The following is a 14,754-nucleotide window of genomic DNA, read 5'->3' as shown; positions in this document are numbered from 1 at the left end:
ATCTTCATCTACCTCACAGGGTGTCTGTTGTGGGGGAGGAAGGAAAGGAGATTGTGAGCCCCTCTGAGACTCTTCGGAGTGGAGGGCGGGATATAAATCCAATATCTTCATCTACCTCACAGGGTGTCTGTTGTGGGGGAGGAAGGGAAAGGAGATTGTGAGCCCCTCTGAGACTCTTCGGAGTGGAGGGCGGGATATAAATCCAATATCTTCATCTACCTCACAGGGTGTCTGTTGTGGGGGAGGAAGGGAAAGGAGATTGTGAGCCGCTCTGAGACTCTTCGGAGTGGAGGGCGGGATATAAATCCAATATCTTCATCTACCTCACAGGGTGTCTGTTGTGGGGGAGGAAGGGAAAGGAGATTGTGAGCCCTCTGAGACTCTTCGGAGTGGAGGGCGGGATATAAATCCAATATCTTCATCTACCTCACAGGGTGTCTGTTGTGGGGGAGGAAGGGAAAGGAGATTGTGAGCCCTCTGAGACTCTTTGGAGTGGAGGGCGGGATATAAATCCAATATCTTCATCTACCTCACAGGGTGTCTGTTGTGGGGGAGGAAGGAAAGGAGATTGTGAGCTGCTCTGAGACTCTTCGGAGTAGAGGGCGGGATATAAATCCAATATCTTCTTCTTCTTCTTCTTCTTCTTCTTCTTCTTCTTCTTCTTCTTCTTCTTCTTCTTCTTCTTCATTCTGTCTTACGGTCCCATAGAATACAATGGACTCCATACCCAATTTGGCACCCTCCCTCCACTGGCACCCGGGGCAAGCACCCCCCCTCTGCACCCTCTAGATCCAGCCTTGGTTAGGCCACACCTCCTGAGGTAGCCAATCCTTCTGGAGCCTGTGGTAGGCCCAGTGCTAAGAGCCCTGTAAGCTCTTGGAGGATTGGCCACATCAGGGGTGTGTGGCCCAGGGGCGGAATTCTAGCGGGAGCTCCTTTGCATATTAGGCCACACACCCCTGATGTAGCCAATCCTCCTGGAGCGTACAGTAGGCACTGTACTAACAGCCCTGTAAGCACTTGGAGGATTGGCTAAACCAGGGGGTGTGGCCTAATATGCAAAGGAATTTCTGCTGCAAAAAAAAAAAAGCCTTGATTGCTACTGATCTTCAGACTAGAGATCAGTTCCTGGGGGGTGAGGGGGAGGAATGGCTGCTCTGGAGGGTGGACTCTGTGGCATTATACCCACCATAGGGTTGCCAATCCCCAGGTGGGGGCAGGGGATCCCCCGGTTTGGAGGCCCTCCCCCCACTTCAGAATCATCAGAAAGCGGGAGGGGAGGAGGGAAATGAAGAATTGATCTGCGAGTATCTGGGGCTCTGGGGGGGGGGCTGTTTTCTGAGGCAGAGGCGCCACTTTTGCAGCATAGAATGCAGTGCCTCTCCTCAAAACACCCTCCAAGTTTCCAAAGGTTTGGACCAGGGCTTCCAATTCTATGAGCCCCCAAAGAAGGTGCCCTTATCCTCCATTATTTCCTGGGGAAGGAAGGCATTTAAAAGGACCACGGTCCCTTTAAATGGAATGGCCTGAACTCCTTTTGGAGTTCAATTGTGCTCGTCACACCTAGGGTTGCCAAGTCCAATTCAAGAAATATCTGGGGACTTTGGGGGTGGAGCCAGGAGACTTTGGGGGTGGAGCCAGGAGCAAGGGTGCGACGAGCATCATTGAACTCCAAAGGGAATTCTGGCCATCACATATAAAAGGGACTGCACACCTTTTAAATGCCTTCCTTCCATTGGAAATAATGAGGGATAGGGGCATCTTCTTTTGGGGCTCATAGAATTGGACCCCCTGGTCCAATCTTTTTGAAACTTGGGGGGTATTTTGGGGAGAGGCACTGGATGCTATGCTGCTATTTTGGCGCCTCTACCGCAAAATACAGCCCCATCAGAGCCCCAGATACCCACAGATCAATTCTCCATTATTCCCTATGGTAATAAGTCTCCATAGGGAATAACAAAGTTCCCAGCAGACATTTCCCTCCCCTCCCCCCGCTTTCTGATGACCCTGAAGAGGGGGAGGGCCTCCGATCCGGGAGATCCCCTGCCCCCACCTGGGGATTGGCAACCCTAATCACACCTTTGCCCCTGACTCCACCCTCAAAGTCTCCTGGCTCCACCCCCAAAGTCCCCAGACATTTCTTGAGTTGATGCTGATGAGGACGGATTTTATATCCCACCCTCCACTCCGAATCTCAGTCTCAGAGCGGCCTACAATCGCCTTTATCTCCCTCCCCCCCACAACAGACACCCTGTGAAGTGAGTGGGGCTGAGAGGACTCTCACAGCAGCTGCCCTTTCAAGGACAACTCCTGCGATAGCTATGGCTAACCAAAGGCCATTCCGGCAGCTGCAAGTGGAGGAGTGGGGAATCAAACCCGGGTTCTCCCAGATAAGAGTCCGCACACATAACCACTACACCAAACGGGCTCTTGGCGACCCTACACGAAAAGCAGGGAGACCAACAGCAAAGAATTCTTGAAATATATGAGGAGCAGGAAACTGGCCAGGAAAAAAAAAAACGGTTGGGCCATCGCATGACAGTGAGATTAAGGGAGTGGCAAAGGAGGATAAGGCGATTGCTGAGAAGCTGAATGAGTTTTTCTCATTGGTCTGCACTGCTGAAGATATTGTTGGGTTTCTATTGCAATTTCACTTCCTGTTGTCATGAGTTAATCGAATGAATGTATATGCATGCTGATGTTTAGCCAGTGAGAGGTATAGCCAATGAGAATGTTTGCACGTATTTCCCGCTCAGGCTAGGTGTCAATATGCATAGTGACCATTGAAGCAAAGCCCTAATTGGCTAATCCATATATTTGGGAGGTGGTCTGGGGGGAAACCATTTGGTCAGTTCTTATTGCCCTTTATGTAGAGCCCTCAGATCTCCATGCAGTTAGTTTTTGGACTCCAGAGAGTCAAGATGTAGTCTAGAGACTAGACAGGATAATGAATCCTTCTTTTGTTTTCTAGAAATCCTAGTAACCCTTTCCTCATAGTAAAAGTAAACTACTTTATTCTTAAGCTAAAACGTCTGCCTGGCTGTTTATTGTGGTTCTCTCCACACAACTCTGCTAAAGTATCTCTAAACTCTAACAGATATAAGGCAAATGCCCATTCCTGAATGAACGAGGGAGGGATGTAGAATGTCTGCTAGGCGCTCCATTATTCCCTATGGAGACCGATTCCCATAGGGTACGATGGAGAATTGATCGGCAGCTCTCTGGGGCTTTGGGAGGGCTGCTTTTTGAGGTAGAGGTCTGAGACATCCAGTCCAGGCAAGAGTTCCCCCGCTTGGGAGGTTCACAACCCACCAGTCCACATTGGGCCAGCGGGGGGGGAACCTCCCCCGACGTAGTTGGTGCGATGGCATCACCCGCAGCGACTGCTCTAGGCATTTCCGGGAAACTCTATGGTTTTCCCGGACGCTCTAGCAATCTGGGAGGGAAAACTCTATGGTGCAATAGGTCTCCCCCGCTCCAGGACGCGGGGGATTTGGCAACACTACCGCCAACACCTCTTCCCAAAATACCCTCCAAGTTTCAAAAAGATTGGACGGGGGGTTCCAATTCTATGAACCCCAAAAGAAGGTGCCCCTATCCTTCATTATTTCCAATGGAGGGAAGGCATTCAAAAGATGTGCGGTCCCTTTAAACGTGATGGCCAGAACTCCCTTTGGAGTTCCATTATGCTTGTCACAACCTTGCCCCAGGCTCCACCCCCAATGTCTCCTGGCTCCACCCCCAAAGTCTCTTAGCTCCACCCCCAAACTCCCCAGATATTTCTTGAATTGGACCTGGTAACCCTACTTACCAATCTCCAGGGCCAGATGGTATCCATCCTAGAGTGCTTATAGAACTCAAATTTGAAATTGCTGATCTTTTAACTAAGGGCTGCCAGCCTTCAGGTGATAGCTGGAGATCTCCAGGCGATAGATCAAGATGGGGAGCCATGTTAGTCTGTCTCTAGCAGTGGCAAACAGCAAGTGTCCAATAGCACCTTAAAGATTAACAACATTTGTGACAGGGGAAGAGCTTCTGTGAGTCACTGCTTGTTTCTTCATATAGGTATCTGTTCACCTAGGAAACAGACAGCTGCCTTGGAAGGTCAACTCTATGGCATTAGAGCCAGTTTGGTGTAGAGGTTAAGTGTGCAGACTCTTGGCTGGGAGAACGGGCCTTGATTCCCCACTTCTCCACATGCGGCTGCTGGTGTGGCCTTAGGTCAGTCACAAGTTCTCACAGAACTGTTCCTCTCAAGAGCAGTTTCTGTCAGAGCTCTCTCAGCTCCAACTACCTCACAGGCTGGCCCGACCCTGCCACTAGGCAAACTAGGCAGTTGCTTAGGGTGCTGGCCTTCTGGGGGTGCCAAATTGGGCGCCCTCATGTGACTTGGTGATGTTATCATGCGGGGAGGGGGGGGGCGCCAGAAGTTTGCTTTGCCTAGGGTGGCCGACAGTCTAGAGCCGGTGTCTATTGTGGGGAGGGGACAAGAAAGGGGATTTTAAGTTTAGTGGAGTGGTTAAGTGCATGGACTCTTAACTGGGAGAACTGGGTTTGATTCCCCACACCTTTGCGTGCAACTCTCTCAGAGCTGTTCGGCTCACAAGCGGTTCTCTCTGAGCTCTCTCAGCCCCACCTACATCACAGGATGTCTAAGCATCGATTCTTCCACGCTCGGCCTTCCTGATGGTCCAGCTCTCACAGCCATACATTACTACTGGGAATACCATCGCTTTGACTATACGGACTTTTGTTGGCAGGGTGATGTCTCTACTTTTTATTATACCGCCTAGGTTCGCATAGCTGTCTTCCCAAAGAGAAAACCTTATAACCTTCCAATTGTTTCCCCCTTCACAACCAGTCTTAATTTTTAAAGGCAAGTAGGAGTATTTTCAGAACTATTTAGTAAGCAAAATGAGTTCATCTCTCTTTTAACGTGACAAGAAAACTGATCACCGTTGCCCTGAGAGGAAGGAAATACGCTGCTTAAAAACAATCTGAGTTCCTAAACCAGCCCTGGTTTAATTAGAAAAAAACACAAGGACATAGATTAGATTCTGCCCCCCCCCCCAGGTGGATCTGACAGAAATTTCGTTTCGTCCATTGGTGGGAGAGATCTTGGAAGCGGGGGAGAGACAGTTCACTACCACAGACTCCGGGGTGGTCTGTCAAGAGGAGACAGCCATGTAATTTGAGGACATGATTTCCTCTGGGACATAATCTCTGTCGCAGAGGGCAGCCAGAAGTGCTATCTGAGGAGAAGCAATTATCCAGCCAGCCAGGTAAAAGCTGGTGAACAAGGCGGTGGGGGGGGGGGGGAAGCAAGCAGACTGATCCGTACAAAGAATGAATGCTGTCCCTCCTCCACCCCTGTTGAGGGAACTAAGAATATTCATTGGATGAGGAGTAGCTTCAGTCAACTGGGGTTGCCAACCTTCAGGTGATGCTTGGAGATCTCTTCAGAACATAAGAGAAGCCATGCTGGATCAGGCCAATGGCCCATCCAGTCCAACACTCTGTATCACTTAAGAACATAAGAGAAGCCATGTTGGATCAGGCCAATAGCCCATCCAGTCCAACACTCTGTGTCACATAAGAACATAAGAGAAGCCATGTTGGATCAGGCCAATAGCCCATCCAGTCCAACACTCTGTGTCACATAAGAACATAAGAGAAGCCAGGTTGGAGCAGGCCAATGGCCCATCCAGTCCAACACTCTGTGTCACTTAAGAACATAAGAGAAGCCGTGTTGGATCAGGCTAATGGCCCATCCAGTCCAACACTCTGTGTCACACAAGAACATAAGAGAAGCCATGTTGGATCAGGCCAATGGCCCATCCAGTCCAACACTCTGTGTCACATAAGAACATAAGGGAAGCCATGTTGGATCAGGCCAATGGCCCATCCAGTCCAACACTCTGTGTCACTTAAGAACATAAGAGAAGCCCTGTTGGATCAGGCCAATAGCCCATCCAGTCCAACACTCTGTGTCACATAAGAACATAAGAGAAGCCAGGTTGGAGCAGGCCAATGGCCCATCCAGTCCAACACTCTGTGTCACTTAAGAACATAAGAGAAGCCATGTTGGATCAGGCCAATGGCCCATCCAGTCCAACACTCTGTGTCACATAAAAACATAAGAGAAGCCGTGTTGGATCAGGCCAATGGCCCATCCAGTCCAACACTCTGTGTCACATAAGAACATAAGAGAAGCCGTGTTGGATCAGGCCAATGGCCCATCCAGTCCAACACTCTGTGTCACATAAGAACATAAGAGAAGCCATGTTGGATCAGGCCAATGGCCCATCCAGTCCAACACTCTGTGTCACATAAGAACATAAGAGAAGCCATGCTGGATCAGTCCAATGGCCCATCCAGTCCAACACGCTGTGTCACACAATGGCTAAAACCCAGGGGCCATCAGGAGGTCCATCAGCAGGGCCAAGATTCCAGAAACCCCTCCCTCCATTTTTGCCCAACCCCAAGCACCAAGAAGACAGAGCATCACTGCTCCAGGCAGAGTTTTCCATCCATCCCTTGAGGCTAATAGCCACTACTAGACCTATGCTCCAGATCCAATCCCCTCTTGAAGCCTTCTATGCTTGTAGCTGTCACCATTTCCTGTGACTGTGAATTCTGCATGTTAATGACTCTTTGGGTGAAGAAGTACTTCCTTTGATCCAAAGGGTGATTAACCTCTTAACCCAAAGGGTGATTAACATGTGGAATTCAATGCCGCAGGAGGTGGTGGCAGCTACAAGCATAGCCAGCTTCCAGAGGGAATTGGAGAAAAATATGGAGCAGAGGTCCATCAGTGGCTGTTAGCTACAGCATATTATTGGAACTGTCTGGGGCAGTGCTGCTCTGAATTCTTGGTGCTTTTGAGGGGGAGGGGCAAAGTGGAAGGGCTTCTAGCCCCACTTGCGAACCTCCTGATGCCACTTGGGGTTTTTTTGGCCACCATGTGACACAGAGTGTTGGACTGGATAAGCCATTGGCCTGCTCCAACATGGCTTCTCTTGTGTTCTTATGTGACACAGAGTGTTGGACTGGATGGGCCACTCGCCTGATCCAGCATGGCTTCTCTTATGTCCTTATGTGACACAGAGTGTTGGACTGGATGGGCCATTGGCCTGATCCAGGATGGCTTCTTATGTTCTTATGTGACACAGAGTGTTGGACTGGATGGGCCATTGGCCTGATCCAACAGGGCTTCTCTTGTGTTCTTATGTGACACAGAGTGTTGGACTGGATGGGCCATTGGCCTGATCCAGGATGGCTTCTTATGTTCTTATGTGACACAGAGTGTTGGACTGGATGGGCCATTGGTCTGATCCAACATGGCTTCTCTTGTGTTCTTATGTGACACAGAGTGTTGGACTGGATGGGCCACTGGCCTGATCCAGGATGGCTTCTTATGTTCTTATGTGACACAGAGTGTTGGACTGGAGGGGCCATTGGCCTGATCCAACATGGCTTCTCTTGTGTTCTTATGTGACACAGAGTGTTGGACTGGATGGGCCATTGGCCTGATCCAACATGGCTTCTCTTATGTTCTTATGTGACACAGAGTGTTGGACTGGATGGGCCATTGGCCTTATCCAACATGGCTTCTCTTATGTTCTTATCCCTGCATATCTGGGGGGGGGTCTGTTTTTGAGACAGAGGCACAAAATTTCAGCATAGCATCTGGTGCCTCTCCCCCCTCCTACCCAAAACCCCAAGTTTAAAAAAAAATGGTCAGGGGGTCTAATTCTGTGGACCCCAGAAGAAGGTGCCCTTGTCCTTCATTATTTCTCAACCTGTAGTTGGTGTCCTAAGTAAAGTTTCAGGCAGAATTTAGGCATAAAGAATGATTCAGACATAATTCAGGAACGAACCAGGCGAAAAGTTCAAATAACATTATTTATTTATTTTTAAAACGTAGCAGCATAAATTTTGACTGTTGTTATAGTTGTTGTGTATTCTCACAGTCATGTATTTGACTGGTAGATGGTGTTGTGCAATTCGAGATCAGTTTGGGAATTGCAGAGGTATTTTTGCAAGGGTTCCAAGCAACACTGTCTTCTGGAGCTGAGCTGGTGTTATTTGCTCAGAATATTCAGGTTTCTCTTGAGGTTTCCAGGCACTGCTCTGGCTCTATTTGTAGGTCTTGGTATTTGTGGTCTTCTCCTGTTCTTTCTTTTCTATCCTGCTGTCAACTAGGATTGGCAATGTCAGTGATCCAAACCCTATGTCTCTTTTTTTCCTACAAGGGTGATATCAGGTGTGTTTTGTTCCAGGTGTTTATCTGTTTGTAATTTGAAATCCCAAAGAATCTTGATTTCAACCTTCTCCGTGATCTTGTCTGGTTTATGCTCCCATGAATTTCTGGCTGATGGTAAGCCATAATTCTTGCAAAAATTCCAGTGCAGCATAACTGCAACTCTCTTGTAACACTCTTTCTAGTCACTTTGAGCAATTGGACTGCAGGCACTGACCATGTGGTCGACTATTTCATCCTTTGTCTTGCAATGTTGACATTTACTGATATCTAGGGTTGCCAAGTCCAATTCAAGAAATGTCTGGGGACTTCGGGGGTGGAGCCAGGAGACTTTGGGGGTGGAGCCAGGAGACATTAGAGGTGGGGCCAAGATCAAGGCTGTGACAAGCATGACTGAATTCTGGCCCTCACATTTAAAGGGACGGCACACCTTTTCAATGCCTTCCTCCCATAGAAAATAATGGATAGGGGCACCTTCTTTTGGGGCTCATAGAACTGGACCCCCTGGTCCAATCTTTTTGAAACTTGGAGGGTATTTTGGGGAGAGGCCCTAGATGCTATGATGAAAATTTGGTGCCTCTACCCCAAAAAACAGCCCCCCCAGAGCCCCAGATCAGTTTTCCATGATTTTCTATGGGAATAAATCGCCATAGGGAACAATAGAGTTCCCAGAAGACATTTCCCTCCCCTCCCCCCGCTTTCTGATGACCCTGAAGCGGGGGGAGGGCCTCCAAACCGGGGGATCCCCTGCCCTCGCCTGGGGATTGGCAACCCTACTGATATCACTGGTCTTCTGAATCTTGGCTTTCATGCATTATTACTGCTGTTGGAGTTCAATTATGCCTATCACACCCTTGGTCCTGGCTCCACCCCCAAAGTCCCCAGATATTTCCTGAGTCGGGCCTGGCAACCCTATAATGCTGGTATCCCCCATGTCTTTCTGCTAACCACAGACAACGATGAAATGGTATTAGACAGATTCATGGAGGAGAGGTCTATCAGTGGCTACTGGCCATGGGAACTGAAGGGAGCCTGCAGACTCAGAGACAGTCAACCTCTGAATCCTAGATCCAGGAGGCAACATCTGAGGAAGACCTTGGCACCTAGGCCCTGTTGTTGGCCCTCCAGAGGAACCAGGTGACCGCTGTGTGTGACAGGGTGCTGGAGTAGATGGACCCTCACTGGTCTGATCCAGCAGGGCTCTTCCGATGTTCTTCTCAGGGGAAGGCCTCAGTCTCTATGCCGTGTTGTTGGCCCTCCAGAGGAACTGGTTGGCCACTGTGTGAGACAGGCTGCTGGACTAGATGGACCACTGGTCTGATCTAGCAGGGCTCTTCTGATGTTCTTAGGAGGGCCTCAGTCTCTATGCCCTGTTGTTGGCCCTCCAGAGGAACTGGTTGGCCACTGTGTGAGACAGGCTGCTGGACTAGATGGACCACTGGTCTGATCCAGCAGGGCTCTTCTGATGTTCTTATGAGGGCCTCAGTCTCTATGCTCTGTTGCTGGTCCTCTAGAGGAACTGGTTGGCCACTGTTTGAGACAGGAGGCTGGACTAGATGGACCACTGGTCTGATCCAGCAGGGCTCTTCTGATGTTCTTATGAAGGACTCAGCCTCTATGCTCTCTTGCTTGTCCTCTAGAGGAACTGTTTGGCCACTGTGTGAGACAGGCTGCTGGACTAGATGGACCACTGGTCTGATCTAGCAGGGCTCTTCTGATGTTCTTAGGCTCTTCTAAATAAGCCTGTATTGAATCCAGACACGATCCCACTGGCCGGGGAAGGGCACTGCTGGCAAGCCCTCCATCCTCTCCTGCCAGGCTTCCCTTGAGATGAAATTACACCTGAGGGTGCTGTAAAAAGATCCTCCCTTTGATTCGTAGAGTGGCAGATACAGGAGCTGTCAAGAGCACAAAAGGAAGTCACCTGGTTTTTGAAAGCCCTACCCAGCCCCGTTGCAACCAGTGTGGATTGAATTCCCCTGCGCCCTCACAAATAGCTGCACAAAAGCCGAGAGCGGGAGGTGAAGGCTATTGGTGCCGTCCCTTTGTCTGCTGAGTATTGTATGGGTATAAAGAAGGGAGGGAAAGGCTCCATTGTGCCTTTCTGCCAAAGGGATCAAAAATTGATGTGCATTTCCTGGTGTGTCTCATCATCATGAGTAAGAAACCCGAAAGGTTAATATGCAGTTAAAGGGCCAAACATTAAAAGCAAAGTGTAACATAAATCATAAACCAGCACACCTGTGTTTATTGTAGAAAGCTAAAACCATTTAAGGGCCCGTCATAAGCCTCTATCCTATGTACAGTCATAAAACCACAATGGGGACCCACTCGACTTGACCTGACGCGTTTCGACCTAGACTGGTCTCCTTCAGAGGTCAGAAAGGTAAGTACACCTATTGGCTCATGCTACAGAATAGAATAAAAGTGTCGAGAAATTAAAGGATCCTTGTTTCATATTTGGTGGCAATGTGAAGATGCCAGAAAATACTGGGCCCAAGTCAATATTTGGGCACAAAAAATCTTGAAAATAAAAATTAGTCATGTACCAGAACTATACCTCTTGAATATTTGTAGACAAAACTTTCCTACGACAAAACTAAAACTATTACTATACATAGTTACTCTTGCCAGAATACTTTATGCTAAGTATTGGAAGACCAATAAAATCCCCAACAGAGAGGAATTCATTACCAAACTGTTAGATGCCGCAGAATCTGATTTAATGTCCATAAGATTAAGAGATGGCAATGTGCAAAAATGCCAGGAGGAATGGGATCCCATATATAAGTGGGTAAAAAGTAAAGGTGTTGATTTGGAGTAACAGAAGTTTATTGATCCTCTGAGTTTGAGTTGTAGTGAATGAGTTTGTAGTTGTAGTGGTTTTTCTTTTCAATTGTATTGTTGTGTATTCCCTATTGTGCTCTATTGTGTTTTATTGTGTTTTATTGTGTTCTATTGTGTTCTATTGTGTTTTATTATCTTTTCGCTTATTGTTGTTTTGGATGTATTTGTTTCTTTTTATTATTTGTTTGTTTGCTTGCTCGCTTAATAAAACTATATCCTGCGTAAGAATAGAATAAAACAACGGAACAATGCTGGACCGCAAGGAAATTTAATGAAGTGACAAAGGCTTAGAGGTATTCTTGAGGCCTCTTATTCTACAGCCTTATGTCTTAATCAAGAGAGTACATATTGCATCCAGTGTCGCCATTAAAATGAATATTCTACCAAGAATAATGTATCTGTTTCAAACTATTCCGATTGTGAAAGCCAGTAAACAATGTAATAGATGGCAAAGAAAAATTTCAGAGTTTGTGTGGGCAGGGAATAGGGTTGCCAAGTCCAAGTCAAGAAATATCTGGGGACTTTGGGGGTGGAGCCAGGAGTCTTTTGGGGTGGAGCCAGGAGACATTGGGAGCGGAGCCAGGAGCAAGGGTGTGACAAGCATAATTGAACTTCAAGGGAGTTCTGGCCATCACATTTAAAGGGACTGCACATCTTTTTAAATGCCTTCCTTCTATAGGAAATAATGAAGGATAGGGGCACCTTCTTTTGGGGCTCATAAAATTGGACCCCCTGGTCCAATCTTTTTGAAACTTGGGAGGTATTTTGGGGAGAGGCACTAGATGCTATATTGAAAATTTGGTGCCCCTATCTTAAAAAACAGCCCCCATAGAGCCCCCAATACCCATGCATGGGATGGAGAAAGTAGAGAAAGAAGTACTTTTCTCCCTTTCTCACAATACAAGAACTCGTGGGCATTCGATGAAATTGCTGAGCAGAAAGGTTAAAACGGATAAAAGGAAGTACTTCTTCACCCAAAGGGTGATTAACATGTGGAATTCACTGCCACAGGAGGTGGTGGCGGCCACAAGTATAGCCACCTTCAAGAGGGGTTTAGATAAAAATATGGAGCACAGGTCCATCAGTGGCTATTAGCCACAGTGTATGTGTGTATATAAAATTTTTTGCCACTGTGTGACACAGAGTGTTGGACTTGATGGGCCGTTGGCCTGATCCAACATGGCTTCTCTTATGTTCTTAGATCAATTCCCCATCATTCGCTATGGGAATCGTTCATGGAGGTGCATGATGGCTATGGGGGTGGGTCTTCCTCCGCCGGCCAGCTGGCTGGGGAAGGGGGGAAGCCTGTAAAACCGGGGGATCCCCCTCTGGGACCTGGGGATTGGGAAGCCTAGCGGGGAAGAAACCAAGAATTAAAATGAAAATTTTAACAGATGTGTGGAGAAACGCCATTTTAGTCAGTGGTGGTGCTTCATTTGGCAGGGGTCAGTAAATCCCTCAGCAGGCTTTGTAGCCTTCCCCTCACTCCCCCCCTCCCTTCCAGAGCCAAACCAACAACGCTAGGGGGAAAATCCCTAGAGAGGCAGGAAGTGCTGTTGTTCCTTGCATGTGTTAGGCAGGAAGAGAAGCCAGATTTGAACTGGGGCTCGAGCAAGCATGTGGTGAGCATGGAGGCTCCTGCCTGGGAGGGCCCAGGCAGGCAGACCAAGTAAGTAATTCTCAAGACAGGACAAGTTTAGACCAGGGACAGTAGAAAACGTTTATAAACACCTTTCCTTTGTCATGCTGTTTGCTGTGCTGTGCTGTGCTACTTTTTTAAATGCAACTGTTTTTGGTTTGTTTTTCTTTCCCTATCTTTTTCTCTTTTAAATAAATGTTTTTTCTGTTTTAAATACTGGCAGTCAATCTCTGTACCACATAGATCCCCAGACCACTTTAGACCACGCTGTGTTGAAAAGGGGGCCCCAGGTGAAGGGGGGGAAGGCATGCAGTTGGAGAAGGTGCCAATCCTCCAGGGGTGCCCCAAAGAAGCGCTGAGGTCTCTGTGAAACCCAAGTGCAGGGTGGCAGAGGACCTTGAGGCCTGGCCTCATAACCAGAGAGGGGGATTGGGAGTCCTGTTCCTCTCAATCTGAACCCCGGGACTGAGCAGGTGGTGGCAGCGCGCCCAAGGGGCAGGAGGAGAAATAGCTCCCTCCAGGAGTTGGCGACTCCATAGGGAGCTGACGGGACCGGGTCTGAAGGCAGAATCGGGCCGGTTCCGCCACACTTGGTGGCAGCGGTGGGATAAGAACAAACAGAGAACTTGATTGGCCAGGCATTTTTGGTTTTTGATGCGTGCAAGCACCCAGAGGAAGCAACAGAGGTTTTGTTTTATTTTCGGGTCAACTGGAGTAGGGAAAGTTTAGCTAGTTAGGATGGAGCGTGCTAAGATGCGGGAAATCCTGAAGATGACAAAGCCACAGCTCCAGGAAGAGTGTGCAAAGCACAAGCTGGAGTGTGACAACATGACTGTAGTAGATATGAAAGACCTCCTTTTGGAGTATGATCAGCATGCAGGGGCACTTGCAAAAGTGGCCCCTACCCAGTCAGAAGCAATTTTGCGGCTACAGATGGAACTGGAGAGAATGCGTATCGAGGCGGACCGAGACCGCAGACGGGAGGAACGAGAGAGGGATGAAAGACAAGCTGAGATCCGCAGACGGGAGCAGGAAGAGCAACGTCGCCATGAGCTTGAGGTGCTACGTCTGGAAGCTGAACTAAGCAAAGAGATCCAAGTCACCCCCAAGGACTTTGCAGTGTACCAAGAGGGAGAAGACCCCTCCATATACCTCTCCAACTTTGAGAGGGCAGCCAAACAGTGGGGGATTGCAGAGGAAGACTATATGTCTTACCTCTGTAGCAACCTGACTGGAGAACTTTCAGCCATCTATTACAGCATGCCTAGGGAAGATGGGGGGATAACTTTTGCAGGCTATAAAGCCACTGTATTTAAAAGGTTTAAACTGGGGCCAGACCACTCCCGAAAGCAGTTCAGGGGTTTGGCTCCACAAGAAGGTAAATCCTATTCTGAATTTGGGGTAATGAAGGAACAGACAGTTCCAGTGCTATTGGGCCGGGATTTGTTGGTTGGCCAGTACTCTATCAATGCTGTAACCCGCAGCCAAACCCTCAGAGGAAAGTGGGAGGAGGAAGGCAACTTTAAGGAAGCCAGCTCGCCACCAACCAGGGAGGGGGAAATAACCCAGGTTACTGAGGACGAAGAGAGGGCAGTCACCCAGGAGGGGGAGGACCAGCCTGTCTCAAGCCCTGGAGTAGGGTGTTCCCAAGGGGAAGAGGGGTGTAGCTTTCCCCAAGTGCAGCAAGAGGCTGTCGATGTTCCTAGCAAGGAAAGGAACCTGTCTAGCATAAAGGATGTGCATGCTGAAGAGACCAAGGTGGAGAGTGGAGATTTCACAGGAGGTTCTGAGAGCAGCAAGGCTAATGTGGGCTCAGAGGAGCACATAGCTGAAGGCTTGGGGGGACGGGAGCGGTTCCAGAAGGGGGTCCGGAGCGGCCTTAGGTTGGAACCGGTTCACCAAGTAGCTGTGGATCAGGAAGTGGGATCGTCCGAGACGCTCTCAAAACAGGTCGTCTTGAAGCAGGGCAGACAGGAATCCTGGGAAGCTGTGGGACCTTCCAGGC

The sequence above is a fragment of the Heteronotia binoei genome, chromosome 3, assembly GCF_032191835.1.
Source record: "Heteronotia binoei isolate CCM8104 ecotype False Entrance Well chromosome 3, APGP_CSIRO_Hbin_v1, whole genome shotgun sequence".
In the NCBI taxonomy this organism is placed as follows: Eukaryota; Metazoa; Chordata; class Lepidosauria; order Squamata; family Gekkonidae; genus Heteronotia; species Heteronotia binoei.
Note: the sequence above shows the minus strand (reverse complement) of the source record.